The sequence below is a fragment of the Saccopteryx bilineata genome, chromosome 1 (genome assembly GCF_036850765.1).
Source record: "Saccopteryx bilineata isolate mSacBil1 chromosome 1, mSacBil1_pri_phased_curated, whole genome shotgun sequence".
In the NCBI taxonomy this organism is placed as follows: Eukaryota; Metazoa; Chordata; class Mammalia; order Chiroptera; family Emballonuridae; genus Saccopteryx; species Saccopteryx bilineata.
In genome coordinates, this window is record NC_089490.1 from 196,654,425 (window position 1) to 196,676,512 (window position 22,088).

At 36.2% G+C, this 22,088-nt stretch overlaps 1 non-coding gene across 1 annotated transcript; it reads right to left on the reverse strand.

The window, feature by feature from the left end:
• Positions 1-303: 303 nt before the first annotated feature.
• On the reverse strand, positions 304-467 carry LOC136321396 (U1 spliceosomal RNA). The gene has a single exon (XR_010728652.1). It is a non-coding gene; the product is annotated as a U1 spliceosomal RNA (small nuclear RNA).
• Between the last annotated feature and the right edge of the window lie 21,621 nt (positions 468-22,088).

Genomic DNA, 22,088 nt, shown 5'->3' on the forward strand with positions numbered 1-22,088 from the left:
AGTCTTAGAAATTAGGTCCTTTAGAAGCCTGTGACTATGGTATTTTGCCTTTCACACTCCTGTAATTTTGAGCGTAGGACTTATTTTGCTTGAGATAAGTTAGTTATAGGATAGTATGTAGGTAATGTAATCTGTGAATTTGTGGTTAATTTTTATTGATTTATATTTAAGTTTGCCAATTTTTCTAACATCACAAATCTGAAGTTGAGTAAACTTAGCTAATTTTTATTTTAATTATTATACTCTTCAAGTCCCTGCATTCACATTGGTTCTTTTAATAGCCCAAAAAAAAAAAAATTATTGGGGGTGAGAGTGAGAATGCTTTCCCTCACTATCACAAATTATGCAATCAAGTTTCCCTCATTAGGGGAAATCACAGGGGTCAACAAATTCGGAGTGCAGTGGGTGAGCCTCACCCTGGGAAAATCACCTTCATAGTCATGGTATATCCCCTGCCAGGTAAGTATAGCTAACAAATCTTTTTTGATTTGTTGTAGCCACATTTAGCTTTCTTTCATTAAGCTTTATTTTCTTTTTCTTTAATATCTTTATAATAGTTTATCTGAAATCTCTGTTCTCACAGAAACAGTTTCTATAATATAAAGTGTTCTTTTATTTTGAAATATGGATTATAATTTTTTTGTTTATTTCCACACTTCATAATATTTTTGGCTGAAAACTGAGTATTTTGGAACTATTTTTATCAACTCTCAATTCTGATCATTTCTCCCAAAGATTGTTTTTGGTTCTTTTCTTGGTTTCTATTTTTGTTCTCTCTTTTTTATTTGACATTTGCTGATATCTCTATGCAGTTTTACTTTATTTTTGAATAATTCTCAATTTTCTGTTCAACTCTAACCTTACTCTCCTTTTCCTTGTTTTCACATGGCTTAATGATCAGCCAATGACTACACAGAGGTTGTTTTTAAATAATCTAGGCAATTACTCTTCTATTGCTATCAATGGGTCTGTGTGTACATAGAGGAACACATTGAATATTCACAGTATTTTCAAGTCATCACTGGATATTACTTCTTTCTGGGCACATGCAGGCAGGACATTTGTAGCAGGTATTTGTCAATAGGTTGGCACTCTCTCTTCTCCATTGAATTTTTTCTAACCATGACCACAACCTCAGGTTAGTAAAGTGTTCTATCTAACTTACTGCTTTGTTGTGTCTAAGGAGTCACATCCACTGATAATGATGTTTCGGCCCTGGCCTTGCTCATTGTTTCCAATTCGGTGAGTCCCCTTTAACCATGGCAGAGAAGTTGCCAGTTAGCTTGGCTTTCCCCCACCTGGCAGGGGGCTCCATTATAAGCCAGTGTAAGCATGAGTGTGAGAAAGGATGTATAGGCACCCCAAGCCATGTGCCACAAATGCCCACCGTTCTCATTCAGAGTTCAGCCGTTTTTCAAGCACAAATGATCCTTAACTTAGATTATGTATTTGATCAAATACCGGGACATTAAAATGGTTGCTATTGCCTATTTTTTTAGCTTTGTAGATACTTGTTAAATAGAAAAGGAACATCCCAGGATCATCACAAGGTCATAGTGGGAAGTTCTACCATCTTAAAACAAAACAAAATATGATGTGATGTTAAAATTAAAGTTTGCACCACAATCTGTTAATGCTGCCCCACAGTCCTGATTTTAATGGAAGTTGTCAGATTTGTGTGAAAAGGTTGATCTATCTGTTCTACTTAAACTTTCCTATCATATTTCACTTGAGAATTAGCACTCTAATTAATGGATGAACTATGAAGTCCATCAGGGACATAGTTGCTTTAGTTATTTAGTTGAATAGTTGTGTGTTTCTCCAGGAATATTCTTAATATGTTTCTTCTACCTTATTTTTTTTCCTCCAACTTAGTATCCCAAGTTTCTTTCATTATTTAGTCAAACACTTATATAAAGTACTGATTATGCAGTATTGTCAGAGTTGCTAAATGACTCACTAACTGGATTAATTTTTCACTATTTTTTTTATACTTTAACAGGAAAGAATTTTCTGCCAAAAGGACTTCTAAGATACTTTCAGGAACCCAAGTAACCATATGTCTGCTGACCAAATATTGAATAGTATTGTCTCATTAGGCTCAGTTGCTTACTTAGAGAATCACTCATAATTCTACTAGCCTTTCCTCTTACGCCCAAACTCTAGTATTATATTCATTTCTGTACAGTTTGCCATTTTGCAATTCTCAGGATCCTCATCATCTCACCAACTATATTAACTATGCAGGATTACCAAAGAGCACCAGGGTAATATGTAAAAAAAGTGCCTTCCCTTTTAAATGACTGATAATTTGCTGTATTAATAACACAGTTAATTATTGAGGAGAATGTGAAAGAGTAAGGGAGTAAGTTAGATGGCTGAAAGCTGTTTACCAATGCTGTACTGGGATGAAAGAACTCAATATCAGTCTCATATTCACTTTCTTCCTGAGGTTTGGCTGCAGTTTTTTTCTAATTTAGTGGTGTGGGGACTATAAACAGCATTCCCAAAATGTACTGGAGTGTAATACTTTGTCATTCATTTTACTACACAGTTTTCAGTAGGATGTACGTATTTCAGTAAACTTCCATATTCTCCCAGAGTCCTGGGAAAGACATGCAAATGACTAGAGGGATCGCACTCATAAAAGGGTATTGTACTTGTCTTCCAGAAGCAATATATATAAGCACACCCATTAGGATCTATAGCCGTCGTCCCACTTTAGCAACAAACACTTCAAAACTCGAGCAAAGGAATAAAGGGAGGAATGGTTTGAAGGTCACAGGTTACTGTATTATAGTCCAGTCATATCCCTCGTTCTTTGCTAAAAAGTTGTTTTTCTTTTTAAAATATCTGTTCTATAATTTTAGAAAAATGAATATAGACTGATTATATAATATCAATTTAATAATTTCACTTTCAGGTGAGAATTAGACTCTGACGAGACTGATAAAACATTGTAAAGGAACCATGGAAAATTAAATGCAATGACCACCAGCAGTGTAATTATGGACTTTATCTTCATGGTCTAGCTAAGAAGTATTTCTCTTCTCCTGTAAGTGAGTGGGTACAAAATTGTAAATGCAGCAAAATATTAAGACTATTTCTATGAAGAGTCTAATGAGTTATGTATAAATCATTGTGCCTCTTTAAGGCTTAAAAATTCAAGAAACCTATAAAATAATAAATTTCAAAGGAGACCAACAAATAGAAATAATAACAAGGAAAATTATTTGCAAGTAAAATTTCTAAGTACGAAAATAGAAAACCAGAATAATTAACACAACAAATGGTAGCGCATAAGATGGCATAGAAAAAGAGGGCTCTTTTATCTGTAGTCTGTGTCAGGCTCAAAGTCAACATCCTCCTCTATAGCATGAAAAGTTTTACAAGAACTGATTCCCTGTTACTTAAAGTTATTTCATATTAGACCAACTTGAAGTTATAAAACCTGTCAGAAGTCCTTTAAAAAAGCAAGAGGTTCACATCTTTTTTAGATGCTGTACTTAAGATTTTGCTCTAAGAAGATATAACATGGCCTAGATAACTTTTCATAGTTCATTTTCAGTCAAATCTAATTATTTAGAGCTGATGGTGAGTGACGCCCTAGTTTGACAGTTGTAAAACAATAGGAAAAATCCGGAGAAGGGCATTGTTTTCTCATAGTCTACAATTAAGACATGCCAGAGAAATGTCCCAGAAACTGTACTATTTTTGGATCATTTTCTCAATAAATAATTTAATGCTTGAGAGTAAAGAAAGCATCACATTTTTCAAGCCACAGCCGTATTATAACCATTTAAGAGAATCGCTTAATCATAAGAATAGATAATTGCAGTGAAGTCTGATTGAATGAGGGAAAAAAAATTTAATCTGAGTAATATTTTAGAAGGTAACTTGCTATTTAAATCTCTAGCCCATCGGATATTGGCATAACTTTTAACCTAGTGTTCTTTAAAGGTGCAAAACTATTCTTATACTTGCTTATTTTTAAGAACTCATTGCCCCCCAAAAAGCAAAACTATCTTTAAAATGAGATTTTCCTAAGCAGGAGAAATACTGCTGTGCCTTAAAAATTATGGCTTGATTTTATATATATATATATATATATATATATATATATATATATATATGGCCATAACTTTTTGTGTGTGGAAGTTGAAATAAACAAAGAAAATGCAAGTGAGACCAAGCAAAGACTATTTATTCAGAGCTGCAAGGGAGTCAGCCACCATCACGTGTACAGGGTGGGATAAAAGTAATTATAGTTATGAGGATGTGAAACACAGAGTTTATTTCTTGTATTATTAATTGTTGTATTCTTTTCCATACCAACAACTGTCATCCTACCTTTGCCCCACCCTATATTTGATAAAAAGTGCCAAGGCGCATAGGTGTTGTGAAAGCTCCGTGCTGGAAAAGAGTGATGGCATGGCTTTAGGGGTGCCAGGAGCGGAGGTCATTGCCAGAGTGAAAGAACCTGCAAGGGGAAGCTGGAGGAAGGCCAGCGAGAAGCAGCTCATCCTCTGTGATTGGGTAGCACAGACTATTTGGCTTTTCTCTGGTTGGTCTTGAGTTGGAGGCTGAGAGGCAGAGAAGAGGGTGGCAGAACATGGAAACTGGCAATTACTGACCATGTTTAGATCCTTAGGGGCTTGTGACTACAGAGAGGTTGTGATTTGGCCACTGGGTTGGTTGTGGTAAAGGCTGTGTGGTTAGAGGTCTATCTTTATATATGGTTTGGCAATGACCTATTTGTATATTTATTCTCTCACTGGGATATTTTTATTTAATAGCTTATACTTTAAAATGTGTGTGCATTCTTAAACAATAAATACTGAATCTGATGTTAAATGGGTCTGAAAAAATAAATGACACAACTTCATGTAGTCTGTATGCCCACGACACAAATGTCAGAGGTAATCAAATATCCTGAGTCTCCCCACACTTCCAACACCAGCTCTATTTCTTATCTTCCAGAGCTATTCCTCTGCAATACACTACAGATATGATACATAGGGCCTTTGTGAGCAAAGCTTCCATTTTCCCTGCTGTCTCCATTTTCTAAGTTATTTTCACTCATTTCTAGGCAAAGTGAAAGATGACTTCTCAGTGCTTATGCCTTTGGTGCCTGGTCTGTGTCTGGTTAGGACAAGTATAGAGACAATGAGTTCTGAGCAAGGAATGACCAGGTGGGCATTAAATTTACTAATAAGAAACCCAACAGTATATAGAACACATCATTCTTAAGCCCCCAAAAGATGTTGATTCTAAGATTAGTAGATTCCAGGGATTAAAGATTCTCTTTCTCTTTTTCTACAGTTCTGCCTGTCTACTTCTTTTCCTCATTTTTCTTTTCAAGATGATAAGGATGTCTGGAGAAATACATAGTAAATATTACCTATGGGGGCTGTATATGTTAAAATACCCACTCACATAACCCTGTTCTACTATAGATAGGTGACTTGACTCTCACTTGATGTCCAAAATTTAGTCCAGGAATACTGATATTTTCAATTTTCATTTTTAAATTTATATTATTATTTGGTTCCCTTCTCACAGAAATCATAAGGACTAGTTCTTAATATGTAAAAAGCTTCATCAACTTACAAGTTTAAATAGCTTGAGAACGTTAAAATTCATATTCCAAATAAAGATTTAAAAAACCTAATGGAAAAATATATATTTCTCAGTTGTAATCACTGTTTACTGTAATGATTCAAAGGCCATAGAAGATAATTAAAAATGCATTCCCTAAGGATGTGATGCTGTAATGGTGTGTACATTCTAGGTTTTGTTTTTCCCCAACTTTTCTATGTGTGGATCAACCATCTTGATTTTGTTTTCCATGATTACAGGTCAGCTATACTTGCAGACAAATGTGCCAGGAACGAACTATAAAGATACTCTTCACTGAGGTTAGGAAGTCTCAGTATTAAAATGTCAAAGTGCTTAATAACAAAAACTGGATGAACACTTTTGATAGAAAAAACAAAATCTGCTGAAGCTTTGTGGGTTTCATCTGCTTAGGAGGTTGAATGGAAGTGTCAGTTACATTTAGAGAAGAAAAATCTAGTCATCACTGTTTACACTACCATTTTCTCTCTTGAATCTTAACTAACTTCAGGAATAACTTGGATGTCATTTATATTGTCTTTAAAAAGAAAACCTTACTGCACTTTTAACCAATATTTCATTGTAAGACTTGTGCACTCTTACCTATTTTTCTCACTTCAAATTTCTATTAACTTTAATTGATTTTACCTTATTTGCAAGTTTATTTGAAAAGCAATAAAAGAAATACTATCTTAGTAAATTTTTCATAGTTATAGCATTAGTGTGTGTTTGGAAAAAAATGACTAAATAGTTCTCTTTTAAATAACAAGATCTAACATATTCCTAGATGTCCTTGAACTCTTAAGCTATTAATGCTCCCAAATTTAATATTTTTAAACTTTTTAAATTTGTTTAATTGACTTTAAAAAGAGAGGAAGGGAGAGAGAGAGAGAGAGAGAGAGAGAGAAACATTGATTTGTCATTCCACTTATTTGTGCATACATCAGTTAATTTTTTTTTATTTCTTGATTTTTAGAGAGAGAGAGAAACACTGATTTGTTGTTCCACTTATTCATGCCAGCATTGGTTGGTTCTTGTATGTGCCCTGACCAGAGATTGAACCTGAAACTTCAGCATGTTGCAACGACGCTCTAATCAACTGAGCTATATCTGGCCAGGACCTTATATTTAATATTTTTACAGGGACTTAATCTATGATTTTTTAAAGCTTCTTCACAAAATCAGATGAAATTTTTTTAAATGAAAGAGTTTTTAATACTACCTTACTATGTAGAAATGGTCCTTTTTACTACAAATCTCTGTATGTTTAGATTCTTAAACCTATATATGGTCTATGATCTCCTAGTCTGCAGGTAACAGTCAACACTCATTCATTCAGCATATGGAGTTTCTAATGTGTATCAGGCACCATACTAAGATAGAGACATAGATAAAGGGACAGTTTAAAAATTAACTGTAACGACAGTGACGTCATGGAAATGGCGCAGTGAGCAGCACGTCCGACAGCTCTCCCCTAAATCACAACAAATTTATCAACTAGAAACAGAAAAATTTATCCTCGGAGCATTCCGGAGATCGACACAAACTGATAGTGAAAGGACTGTTATCACTTGAATCTGAGAGACGAGGGTGTGGAGGAAGCTACCGCAGGGGCATTCATTCAAGCCGAGAGGTTGTGCGCCTGCGGTGAGTCAGCCCATACTCAGGAGCCGCGAGCAGCCGCCGTGAGCCGCCGCCGCAAGCCGTCGCCGCGAGCCGCCGCGAGTGGCCGTGGGCGCGCACCCGGTCCGGTTGCAGAGCCAGCACCGCTAACGTTCCCAGCGGCCCGCGCACTGCGAGTGAGAGTCGCCAGCCACCGGTGCCCGGAGCACCCCATTCGCGCGCGTGCCCTGGGCATTCCACGCACCCAGAGCGCCCTACTGGCCCGCACACCCAGGGTGCCCCATTATCCTGCGCCTGGTGCGATCCAGCCGCCAGCGGCAGGGCAAGCGGGAGAGGCACTAGGGTGGTCTTCCCGACTTGGGAGATTCTCTCCGTGGGCGGGGCACCTCACCCAGCCATTCAAGCTAACAATCAAGCGTTGGGGGAGGGGTGCACGCAGGCAGCCTAAAATACCTTCGGGAGCACAGCTGCGACCCAATCACTGAAATTAGCTTAACCCATGAAATCTGTGCACCCTCGGTTCTAATTGATAAGATCTCTCTCAGTTCAGCGACCCAAGACAAGAGGCGTGATATTTTTTAGTGCCTCTCGCTAAAGGGGCGGGGGCAACTTCTGATTGATAGAGCCTCCATATTCAGGGATAAACGCTAACAAGAGGGACTTGGCAGATAATAAGATCTATACTACACTAGTCGCAAGCAGAGACTAGTGCCTCTTCTTCCCAGCCAAAACAGGCTACAAAGTGTGGAAAGCCTGCATTGAGAGGTCCAACTGAATGATAGGCGCTGAACAGTCACCTTGACAACAATTGACTCCCACCCCCGCCTGATTACACTGCAGGCCCTGACTACCAGAGCCTTTCCCAAAGCCTTGCACTGAGTGGGGATAGAGTGGGGATTTCCCAGCTCTTTGAGCCTCTTATTCCCCAGGCAGAAGCAGTTGCAGCCTTATAGCTGGATCACCAGGCTGCTAATTCAGAAAGGGGGGACTAGGAGAGAGAATCCAGGAAAGAAAACTCTCTCATCGTTGGATCCTGCAAACACCAACAAGCCTTGAATACCAGCAAGACTAAAGCCAATTATAGGACATTGCCATAGAATCCCATCAACTGCAAAACCATACCTAAGTGTGACACAGGGGCAGAGCCTGGGGTACAGAGTCACCGACCAGGAAGAGGGAGAGAAAAGAAAAAGGAAGAAGTTAACCTCTCAAAATCAAGAAAAATCTACAGACTTTACAACTTGTTCCACTAATTTTTTTTTTGTTGTTGTTCTTTGTTTCTTCTATCTTATTGCCTTTATTTCCTCCACCTCGGTCCTTCTATTCTCTGCCCATCTTATGCTTCCCTTTTCTTGAACTACACTACCCATGAGAGTTACATTTTATTTCTCTTCTTCATCCTCACCCTCCTTTAAGGTTATACTCCAAAACACTTAACTCTCACTCTCTCCTCTTTTGTTTTTTTGTTTGTTTGTTTTGCTTTATTTTATTTTTTTTTCCTTTTTATTTCTTCCTTCGTTTTTCTCTTTTTCTTATTTTTTCCTTTCTATTTCTTTTTTCTTCTCTCATTGTACTTTCCTCCTATTTAATCCTCAATCACGAACAAATTAGTTAATTTGGGACTCAAGGTTTTTTTTGGCTTTATTTTTCTTATTTGCTTTTGTTTTTATTTTTTTCTTGTTTGTTTATTTTTGTGGCATTTTGGGTCCTCCCAACTCAAGGTCTCCATTGTATTTAGTCTTCGCTCCACTTAATACAACAGATTTTTACTTATTATTTTTATTTTTCTCTTCTTTATTATTCTTTTTTGGTCCTTTTTTCTGGTTCCCTCTTATCCCTCTCATTATATCTCTTAGTTGACCATCACTTACAAGCAAATCATCTTATGCTTGTCTAAGATTTTCTTCCTTTTTTTTTTTTGCATTTAATAGGTCCCTACTCCCTTTTTTTTTGTCCCTTGAACTCTTTACCCCAAATCAGGCCCTCCATTATAGGCACGATATTTCCCTGAGGAGGGGAGAGGAGGGAAAGAGAAGAAAGAAAAAAGGGGGAAATAATAAATTATTACTGTTTTTTTTTTGTGGGGTGTTTTACCTTTTTTTTTTTTTTACTTTTTACTCTTTATTAATTCTAATTAGTGCTATCAACAAGACCACCCTCAGATGCCGATAAGAAAGAGGAAATCGAATATTATGGATACAAAAGAAAGAGAGGTAACACAAATAGATGTGGAAAAAATGTATGGAGAAAAGACAACATATTGAAAGCCTTGGAGCTAAATGACAGAGAATTTAAAAAAGAAATCTTAAAAATACTCAGAGAGATACAAGAAAACACAGAAAGGCAATATAGGGAGATCAGAAAACAACTCAATGAACACAAAGGATATATTACCAAGGAAATTGAAACTATAAAAACAAATCAAACAGAAATGAAAAACTCAATTCACGAGCTGAAAAATGAGGTAACAAGGTTAGCTAACAGAACAGCCCAGATTGAGGATAGGATTAGTGAAATAGAAGACAAACAACTTGAGGCACAACAGAGAGAAGAAGAAAGAGACTCAAAAATAATAAAAAATGAGAAAGCCCTACAGGAATTGTCTGACTCCATCAGAAAGAATAACATAAGAATAATAGTTATATCAGAGGGAGAAGAGAAAGAAAATGGAATGGAGAATATACTCAAACAAATAATAGACGAGAACTTCCCAAGCCTGTGGAAGGAACTAAAGCCTCAAATTCAAGAAGCAAACAGAACACCGAGTTTTCTTAACCCCAACAAACCCACTCCAAGGCACATCATAATAAAGATGACACAAACCAATGACAAAGAAAAAATTCTCAAGGCAGCCAGGGAAAAGAAGAGTACAACATATAAAGGAAAGCCTATTAGATTATCATCAGATTTCTCAGCAGAAACTCTACAAGCTAGAAGAGAGTGGACCCCAATATTTAAAGCCCTGAAAGAGAGGAACTTTCAGCCAAGAATACTATACCCATCAAAGCTATCCTTCAAGTATGAAGGAGATATAAAAACATTCACAAATACAGAAAAGATGAGAAAATTTATCAACAGAAAGCCCCCACTCCAGGAAATACTAAAGGGGGTTTTCCAACCAGATTCAAAGAACAAAAGAAAACAACACCACAAGTAAAAGCTCCACCAAGAACACAATAAAACAAAACTTAAACTGTGACAACAAAGGAAAAAAAGGGGGGAGAGGTTGGAGATTAACAGTAGCAAAGGACGATGAAGTGCAGAAATACTTATAAGATAGGGTACTACAATGAATATGGTAGGTACCCTTTTCATTACTTAATGGTAACCACCCTTAAAAAAACCACCACAAAAACACTTGACTTAAAAAAGGTAGCAACAGAGGAAAGAAGTATGGAACACAAACAAACAAAAACAAATGATAGAAAAACAAAAGAGAAGAATCAAACTAGATACAAAACTAACAGAAAGCAATTTATAAAATGGCAGTAGGGAACCCACAAGTGTCAATAATTACACTAAATGTAAATAGATTAAACTTACCAATAAAAAGACACAGAGTAGCAGAATGGATTAAAAAAGAAAATCCAACTATATGCTGCCTACAAGAAACACATCTAAGCAACAAGGATAAAAACAAATTCAAAGTGAAAGGCTGGAAAACAATACTCCAAGCAAACAACACCCAAAAAAAAGCAGGCGTAGCAATACTCATATCTAATAATGCTGACTACAAGACAGAAAAAGTACTCAGAGACAAAAATGGTCATTTCATAATGATTAAGGGGAAGTTGAATCAAGAAGACATAACAATCCTTAATATATATGCACCAAACCAAGGAGCACCAAAATATATAAGACAGCTACTTATTGACCTTAAAACAAAAACTAACAAAAATACAATCATACTTGGTGACCTCAATACACCGCTGACGGCTCTAGATCGGTCATCCAAACAGAGAATCTATAAAGATATAGTGGCCTTAAATGAAATACTAGAACACCTGGATATGATAGACATCTACAGGACACTTCATCCCAAAGCGACAGAGTATACATTTTTCTCTAGTGTACATGGAACATTCTCAAGAATTGACCATATGTTAGGCCACAAAGACAATATCAGCAAATTTAGAAAAATTGAAATTGTACCAAGCATATTTTCTGATCATAAAGCGTTGAAACTAGAATTCAACTGCAAAAAAGAGGGGGAAAAACCCACAAAAATGTGGATACTAAACAACATACTTCTAAAAAATGAATGGTTCAAAGAAGAAATAGGCGCAGAAATCAAAAGATATATACAGACAAATGAAAATGAAAATACGACATAGCAGAATCTCTGGGATGCAGCAAAAGCAGTAATAAGAGGAAAGTTCATATCACTTCAGGCCTATATGAACAAACAAGAGAGAGCCAAAGTAAACCACTTAAATTCACACCTTAAGGAACTAGAAAAAGAAGAACAAAGACAACCCAAAACCAGCCGAAGAAAGAAGATAATAAAAATCAGAGCAGAAATAAATGAAATAGAGAACAGAAAAACTATAGAAAAAAATCAATAAAACAAGGAGCTGGTTCTTTGAAAAGATCAACAAAATTGACAAACCCTTGGCAAGACTCACCAAGGAAAAAAGACACAGGACTCAAATAAATAAAATCCAAAATGAAAGAGGAGAGATCACTAAAGACATCATAGAAATACAAAGAATTATTGTAGAATACTATGAAAAATTATATGCCACCAAATACAACAATCTAGAAGAAATGGATAATTCCTAGAATAATACAACCGTCCTAGACTGAGTCATGAAGAAGCAGAAAGCTTAAACAGACCAATCAGCAGGGAGGAAATAGAAAAAAACTATTAAAAACCTCCCCAAAAATAAAAGTCCAGACCCAGATGGTTATACTAGTGAATTCTATCAAACATTCAAAGAAGACTTGGTTCCTATTCTACTCAAAGTCTTCCAAAAAATTGAAGAAGAAGCAATACTTCCAAACACATTCTATGAGGCCAACATAACCCTCATACCAAAACCTGGCAAGGATGGCACAAAGAAAGAAAACTACAGACCAATATCTCTAATGAATACAGATGCTAAAATACAAACAAAATACTGGCAAACCGAATACAACAACATATTAAAAAAATAATACATCATGATCAAGTGGGATTCATCCCAGAATCTCAAGGATGGTTCAACATACGCAAAACGGTTAACGTAATACACCATATCAACAAAACAAAGAACAAAAACCACATGATCTTATCAATAGATGCAGAAAAGGCTTTTGATAAAATACAACACAATTTTATGTTTAAGACTCTCAACAAAATGGGTATAGAAGGAAAATATCTCAACATGATAAAGGCCATATATGATAAACCATCAGCCAACATCCTATTAAACGGCATAAAACTCAGGACTTTCTACCTTAATTCAGGAACAAGACAGGGTTGTCCACTCTCTCCACTCTTATTTAACGTGGTGCTAGAAGTTCTGGCCAGAGCAATCAGACAAGACAAAGAAATAAAAGGCATCCATATCGAAAAAGAAGAAGTAAAGGTATCACTTTTTGCTGATGATATGATCCTATATATCGAAAACCCGAAGGACTCCACAAAAAGATTATTAGAAACAATAAACCAATACAGTAAGGTCGCAGGATACAAAATTAACATACAAAAGTCCATAGCCTTTCTATATGCCAACAATGAAATATTAGAAAACAAACTCAAAAAAATTATCCCCTTCACGATTGCAACAACAACAAAAAAAAATACCTAGGAATAAACATAACAAAGAATGTAAAGGACCTATATAATGAAAATTACAAAGCATTGTTAAGGGAAATCGAAAAAGATACAATGAGATGGAAAAATATTCCGTGTTCTTGGATAGGAAGAATAAATATAATCAAAATGGCCATATTACCCAAAGCAATATACAAATTTAATGCAATTCCCATCAAAATCCCTATGAGATTTTTTAAAGAAATGTAACAAAAAATCATCAGATTTATATGGAACTATAAAAACCCCCGAATAGCCAAAACAATCCTAAGGAAAAAGAATGAAGCTGGGGGCATTACAATACCTGACTTTATATTATAGGGCCACGATAATTAAAACAGCATGGTATTGGCAGAAAAATAGACACTCAGACCAATGGAACAGAATAGAAAGCCCAGAAATAAAACCACATATATATGGTCAAATAATCTTTGATAAAGGGGCCAACAACACACAATGGAGAAAAGAAAGCCTCTTCAACAAATGGTGTTGGGAAAACTGGAAAGCCACATGCAAAAGAATGAAACTCGACTACAGCCTGTCCCCGTGTACTAAAATTAATTCAAAATGGATCAAAGACCTAAATATAAGACCTGAAACAATAAAGTACATAGAAGAAGACATAGGTACTAAAATCATGGACCTGGGTTTTAAAGAACATTTTATGAACTTGACTCCAATGGCAAGAGAAGTGAAGGCAAAGATAAATGAATGGGACTACATCAGAATAAAAAGTTTTTGCTCAGCAAGAGAAACTGATATAAAAATAAACAGACAGCCAACTAAATGGGAAATGATATTTTCAAACAACAGCTCAGATAAGGGTCTAATATCCAAAATTTACAAAGAACTCATAAAACTCAACAACAAACAAACAAACAATCCAATAAAAAAAATGGGAAGAAGACATGAACAGACACTTCTCCCAGGAAGAGATACAAATGGCCAACAGATATATGAAAAGATGCTCAGCTTCATTAGTTATTAGAGAAATGCAAATCAAAACTACAATGAGATACCACCTCACCCCTGTTAGATTAGCTATTATCAACAAGATGGGTAATAGCAAATGTTGGAGAGGCTGTGGAGAAAAAGGAACCCTCATTCACTGTAGGTGGGACTGTAAAGTAGTTCAACCATTATGGAAGAAAGTATGGTGGTTCCTCAAAAAACTGCAAATATAACTACCTTATGACCCAGCAATCCCTCTACTGGGTATATACCCCATAACCTCAGAAACATTGATACGTGAAGACACATGTAGCCCCATGTTCATTGCAGCACTGTTCACAGTGGCCAAGACATGGAAACAACCAAAAAGCCCTTCAATAGAAGACTGGATAAAGAAGATGTGGCACATATACACTATGGAATACTACTCAGCCATAAGAAATGATGACATCAGATCATTTACAGCAAAATGGTGGGATCTTGATAACATTATAAGGAGTGAAATAAGTAAATCATAAAAAACAAGAACTACATGATTCCATACATTGGTGGAACATAAAAATGAGACTAAGAGACATGGACGTGTGGTGGTTACCAGGGGTGGGGGGAGGGAGGACATGGGAGGGAGGGAGGGAGAGAGTTAGAGGGAGGGGGAGGGGCACAGAGAACTAGATAGAGGGTGGCGGAGGACAATCTGACTTTGGGCGAGGGGTATGCTACATAATTTAATGACAAAATAACCTAGACATGTTTTCTTTGAATATATGTACCCTGACTTATTAATGTCATCCCATTACCATTAATAAAAATTTATTAAAAAAAAAAAAGAAACAGTAGTTCTACAGACCAAAAAAAAAAAAAAATTAACTGTAACAGTCAAACTAATAACATTTAAAAAATCTTTTTTTCTAATACATCATGTATATGGGGGAAGGCAAGATGTATAACACTATTTGCTAAATTATAGAAAAATGATTAGCTGTGCTAATAAAAGGCGCGAAGTATACAGTGTCACATAGTAAAAATCTGAAAAATAAGTAAAATCACTTTAAAATAATCTGCGGAAAAGAACGTAGGTCATTGTTTAGGCATTTTGTTTTTCACTTAGAGTTTACTTGGAAGTGACTATATGGAAAAGATACATTGTACTTAAATGATAGGCCTTTATAAAGTAGTTTTGAAAAGCCAAGATCCTTGAAAAATAGCCGAAATCCTTGTTAAAATACTAGAAATGGAAACATCGTAGGATTAGTGTGCCTGGGCAATGATGAGTTATATGGTTAAATAATGCTAGTTTTTTCCATTAATTGAGGTGACATTGGTTAATCAAATTATATAGGTTTCAAGGGTTCAATTCTCTGATATATCCTCTATATACTGCATTGTGTGTTTACCACTCAAAGTCACATCTTCTTCCATCCCCATATAGTTGACCCCAAAACAAATAAAAATACTATGTTGTTAGTGTAAGTAGGCAAAGCAAGACATGACTTTCTCAGGGCAACAATGCAGAGCACCCAAGAAGGAAATGAACATTCTCATAGACTTATATCTACATCAAAAGTAAACTTGCATTGTCGTAGTTCAAACACACACAAAGAAAATAGTGATACAGGTCATATACCCAAGGTCAGGAAGCAAATTATGGCAGACTCGGGACCAAACTTCAAGACTTTCCCATGACCATGCTCCCATCCTAGCATTTTAACAGTGACTTTGGTAGATAGATTGGTTTCTCAGTGTATTGATTTTCACTGAATAAATTGTATAAAAGATAACAAATATTTTAATGGCTTTAGGTACATTAAGAGAGGATCAGACACACATATTTATATTCAAATACATTCTTAACACAGTTTGTGTCTTCTCTTAATCCATTGAGGAGGATGCTAGTAAGACATGCCAAGGTTTTAATGTTAAAAATGAAAATGTTATACACTATTTGAAGATCCATAGCATAATGGATAGCCTAGGTCAGGGGTCGGGAACCTATGGCTTGCGAGCCAGATATGGCTCTTTTGATGGCTGCATCTGGCTCACAGACAAATCTTTAATAAAAAAATAATAACATTAAAATATAAAACATTCTCATATATTACAATCCATTCATTTCCTACTGTTCATGTTCATGGTTGAGGTTGGCCAATCACAGCTGTCCTCCGGGACAACACCAAATTTTTATTGAATAATGCATAATGTACATGGGTCATTGTATGGCTCTCATGGAGCCAATCACAGCTGTCCTCCGGGACAACACCAAATTTTTATTGAATAATGCATAATGTACATGGGTCATTGTATGGCTCTCACGGAATTACATTTTAAAATATGTGGCGTTCATGGCTCTTTCAGCCAAAAAGGTTCCTGACCCCTGGCTTAGGCCTACACACACTTACCAGAGCGTTATATTAGCCCATCAGCCAAACAGTCACTCCTGTGTCAGGGTCAGGCAGGGAACATTACGTAACTTGACAGCCACAGACGCTTGCTTAGCCCATCTCTATCCTCACTCTCTGCTTCAGCCACTTATCTGAATCTGCCTTATTCCCCAACTTCTGTTCAGAAACAACCATTTTAAAGGGCTTAGTGACTTTCTGCATCTAAATTAATAAGACTCATTTAGCCTTTGAAACCTGACATAGTTTCAATTTTAGATTCCCTAACTCCTCATATCTTCTGACTTCTAACCTCAAGCTCCAGTACCAGAAAGTCTAGAAGCCTTCTCTCCTGTATTATGATTGTTTCCCACAAGAACAATGATGTCTTATCCCAGTTATATGCATATTTGCCTGTTTTTAATCATTAGCTATAAGCTTTGTAAGGCTGAGAATCTACCTTGCTTTTCTTTATAACCTGAAATATAATAATTATACAATAAACAGGTACTGAACTAATTAGCTAATTAAGAAAAGTATGAAATGTCTTTAGAATTTGACATTATTCTTCACATTTCCTCATATTTCTGTCCATTCTCCTGGCTCCACACTAACATACCTATGATTCTTTTCATGAACCCATTCTCCTTTTTCATTATATTGATCATATTCTCTTTAAAACTTCTACTTTTCCTTTTCCTTATTGTATAAATTCTTCTCCTTATTATTCCTATTTTCATTTCTTTACATGGCCTCATCAATAAGTTTAAGCAAAATATCCCCCTTTTTGGTTTGTGTCTCTGTAGAAATTCACAATTTTCTTACAGCCTTTTTAGAATTAACAATGAAAGTAATTTTAGCTTCTATTTCTTTTAATCTATGTAATAGGGAACTCAGTTATTCTAATCTTGTCATCTAGAAAAGATTTATGAATAAGTAGAAACACATACACAATTTCTTCGAAAAGAGTAAACAGGGAAAAATGGACTGGAATAAAAAAGAAGCATAGTTAGGCCAAACTGAAAGGAAATAATAAGAGATATCCTGGACCCAGATATACTGACTATATTAACTATATTAGTGATATTTAAATATATAAATACATTATATATACTAAATTATATTTGCATAGTATGCTCTCCTGTTATTTTGGTAAGAAATTTAATTCGGTATCATTTTTCTGGTGGATACTTTGACAATATTTATATGTTGGGCTATTAATATACATCTTCATTAATTTTATCTACATTAATTTTAATCTGCACAGGCGGTGTTCTAAATCAAAGATGGATTTCTTAGTAGTTGTTTCACAGTAAATATTATATGTATGCTGGCACTCTTGTCCCAGGGCTTACTCCCAGGAAACACAAAAATAGCCATGCCAGATTTCATCTATGAGTATTCCAGAGGTGAGAGTTGAGCAAAAATGATTTGTCTTCTTATGAAAGGGAAGGAGGTGAATCTCCTTGGAAACATAAATCATCTGAGCCATGTTTTTTGCTGTATAAAATCTTGACAGAAGCTAGACAGTCCACATCTTTTCCAAGTTCTAAGACCTCATTCCTGTTGACACTTTTTTTTTTTTTTTGTATTTTCTGAAGTTGGAAACGGGGTGGCAGTCAGACAGACTTCCACATGCGCCTGACTGGGATCGACCTGGTACGCCCATCTGGGGCGTTGCTCTGTTGCAACCAGAGCCATTCTAGTGCCTGAGGTAGAGGCCATGGAGCCATCCTCAGCACCTGGGCCAACTTTGCTCCAATGGAGCCTTGGCTGCCGGAGGGGAAGAGAGAGACAGAGAGGAAAGAGAGGGGGAGGGGTGGAGAAGTAGATGGGCGCTTCTCCTGTGTGCCCTGGCTGGGAATCGAACCCGGAACTCCTGCATGCCAGGCCAATGCTCTACCACTGAGTCAATCAGCCAGGGCCCTGTTTACACTTTAATAGGAGCTGACCTATACGAGGGAGCTGGCTTTCTAGTCTTCCTAATCTGTTAGAGCTTAATTATGAAACCTAGTTGGAGCTATAGCCCTTTGGCTTTCTAAGTGAGGTAAGGGATTAAATCATCCCTCAAATCATCAGTGCCATTCACCCCATAAGTGGCTACAGATACAATTCTCAAGAAATACAAAGAGTATCAGAAGGCTAGGACTTTTGGAGGAGCACTGAGAAATCAAGGAACATTTTCTTTCACTGTGCCATGGAATGAAACATTCAATAATCTTTCAATTGAGGATGGTTAGCTACACGATTGCTATAAATGAACTCCAAAATATTATCTGCACATTTGAGATCATGGAATTGGAGGTAATAGCTAAACTAGAATTTTTCTTTTTTTAATCAAGTGAGAGGCAGGGAGATGGAAAGACAGACTCCTGCATGCTCCCTGACCAGAATCCACTGGGCAACCCCTGTCTGCAGCTGATATTCTGCCCATCTGAGGACCCTGTTCTGTTCCTTAGCAACCAACCTCTTCTTAGTACCTGAGGTGAAGAGCATGGAGCCATCCTCAGCACCCAGAGCCAACTCACTCCAATTGAGCCATGGCTGCAGGAGGGGAAGAGGATAGATAGATAGCGAGAGAAGCGAGAGTGGGAGTGGTGGAGACACAGATGGGTACTTTTCCTGTGTGCCCTGACTGGGAATCAAACCCAGGACATCCACACACCTAGCCAACGCTCTGCCACTGAGATAACAAGCTAGGACCTCTGTTGTTATTTTTAAAGTATGCTTATCATGCAGGAGTTGATTTAGTCTTACTCTTGATTTCTGATACTGAGATGCCACCTGACTTTATAACTGAACATTCTTCAGATGTATACAAGAGTTGACAAAAGTAGGTCTACAGTTGTTTGCATGGAAAAAGGCATTCAGGTTATGATTATTACAATAGCTTTATTACCTCAGAAGAATGTCACAATGGCACAGTCTTGAATTTTAACATACAACTAATGAGAGAACTGAACTGCTTCATCATCTTATCTCTTTAATCTTGTTCAATAACACTTCTCACCCTCTCCAACAGCACTCTGATTTTATTCATATCTTCAAAACTCAAATTAGCAAGAGAAAACTTTGATGTTAGCTTTCTTTTGACAGTAGATCACTGAGCATGATCTTGCACGTTGCCTGTTGAAACACCATTTCATTTGCATTTTATTTGTTCTGTGACCTAAACAAGTTTTCCTGCAAGAAGAGTAGCCTGAGGTTGGCACTGATTTTTTTACTCAATCCCAGCTTCTTGTTTGTTTGGTATTTTATTCATAATATTTTTTTGATCAGGGGATGTTTATTTGGCTCCTTTTTGTTGTCTCTGTTTCTCTGCTGAGATTTGCATTCACTGAAACTTTGCTAAGGTGAGGACAGTTTCAACGGGGCCTTTAAGATGTTTGGCCCTGGCCAGATAGTTTGAATAGTTAGAATGTCATCCCCATAAGTAAAGGTTGTGGGTTCAATCCCTGGTCAGGATGCAGACAGGAACAGATTGATGTTTCTGTCTTTCTTTCTCTCCCTTGCCCCCCTAAAATCAATAAATAAATTAAAAAAAAAAAAGAACTGCTTGCCTGTTAGCATCAATATCTTGCTCATCTCAGTTCTGGACACAATTAACATTCTTTGGTCTTAAGAATGTGTCACGTTTTTTGTTTCTTCATATTTTAGTTAATTTTGATTGTATCTTTGATACTAAAACGTTTAAAATATAAGAATTCTGGGTCCTGTGATTTTTCTCAGTCTTTCTTCATTTTAATTTCAGCAAGAAATATGTACCTGGACTTAAATTGCAGATGGTTTCCTGAGGGCCTCTCTGGTCTGAGATCAGCCCCTGTTCCTTCAGAGAGGCTGGTTTGGGTCTGTTTAGTCCCAGGTTGAGTTCAGTCGGAATGTGGAAACTGGTTTGGAATTTTCCTCATTAGCTCCTGCTTTGTTTTGTTGTTTTGTTTTTCCTGAAATTTCTCTACTCTTTTCAATGTCAATTGTTTGAAATTTCTTGTTGTGGTTTTCCAGTCCAGGAAGACCGGGCCCCTTGTGTATCTGTGCCCCAGGGACTGCTCTTAGTGCAGAGTAACTCCCATAGAGACATACAGGGACGTGTGTCCTTCCGCATCTCTCCTCAGAGTGCTCGTGCGCCCCTCTCGGAATCTTCCTGCTTCCTCTCCAGGACTTTTGCGTTATCTGCATGATTTTGTTTTGTTTACTGGTTTTCTAGCATTCTCATACCAGTTACTTTTAGTCTACCATATCAGGAATCAGAATCAACCTCTGATCTTATGAAACCAAAATTCTTAATTTCTTTTCATGGATAAAATGTACTTTGATGTATTTTCCAGGTTTATTTTTACTTTCTATTTTTTTGTGCTTAATATTATAGGTGATAATTGCTTGCAGCTAACCAGGTTAATTACACCAATATTTTCAATTTAGTTGAAACAATATTTTCTGTTTTGAAACATAATCGAATCTATGGTCGACTATTTGCACATCTATGAGGAAGCACAGATGTAAACCTAATGTTAGGGTAACCTTGTTTTCATTGGTGGGACAGTTAAGATCTTTACTTTCTTCATCTGTAAAATGGGAGTAAAATTATTTAACTAATAGGTGGCTATTAAATGACATAGCATATATAAATTTTAGAATGAAGTGTTTGAAATAGAGTAAATATATATATTTAAACAGATATTATCAGTCTTTATTTTAGTAACTTTCATTCACTTCCAGGGAACATAGTACTTTTAAAATATGTTTATAGATTTAGTGAATAACTGCCCACTTTAGAGGTATTGAAAGTCCCATCAGGTATTTGTACATATCACAAAAAAAAAAAATCTCTTAATTTCAAGCTAGTACACAGGTGAGAAATAAGGAGAATATTGATGTTTACATACTTTGTATATGTAGCATGCAACACCAAGAATCAAAATATCATCAATTTGAAATAGTATATAAAGAAATAGAGCCAATCAAAAGAGAGAAAAATTATTTGAGTTTATTCTCTAATCCCTAATATATTTATATTAGACTGAATGTTTTGTTTTTGGAGGGGTGTATTATTGAGATAAAGATAGAATTAGTGGGAAGGAGCTTGAGAAATTTATATAATATGTGGGTCTTTATATATTTTCAAAAACATTTTTTTCATTACTTTCCCTTTGACCCACTATAGTAAAAACTTCCTGTTTGGCAGTTGTCTGCTGGAAAGGAGAAGATGCATTCTTCCCTAGTAGAGTAGTTTTCTTAAAAACCAACAAAAGAGCAAGTACGTAATCTTCAATGTAACTACTAACACATAAAATTTATTCTATGTATTGCAAATTGTATGATTCCTTTTTAAAAATGAGGAAAAAGAGAAGATTGTATATAAAGAGCACTACTTAAAATTCTCTCTAATGGCTATGTACAAACTCAGGGCCAATATGCATCACATCCTAAGTACAGAGAAAATAATCCATTTCTCTTGTCAGAAGTGTTTTAAGTGATAAAGGGGATCTCTTGATGATAAAATGAAATGTTTCAGTTGAATAAATTCAAGGACTCCCTTTAATCTACAAATTCTGGTATCCCTTCTGACTCTGAAAAAAAAGTTATTGTCATCAGCACCAGTAGCCATAGTTTCTGACATGCTGTTCGTGCTCAAGATATATATGCTAAGAGAATTAAAATCAGATATATGCATTTGTGCTTTTTAGGTATCAGATTAAAAGTACAAAGGTGAGAAAAATTATGAGAAC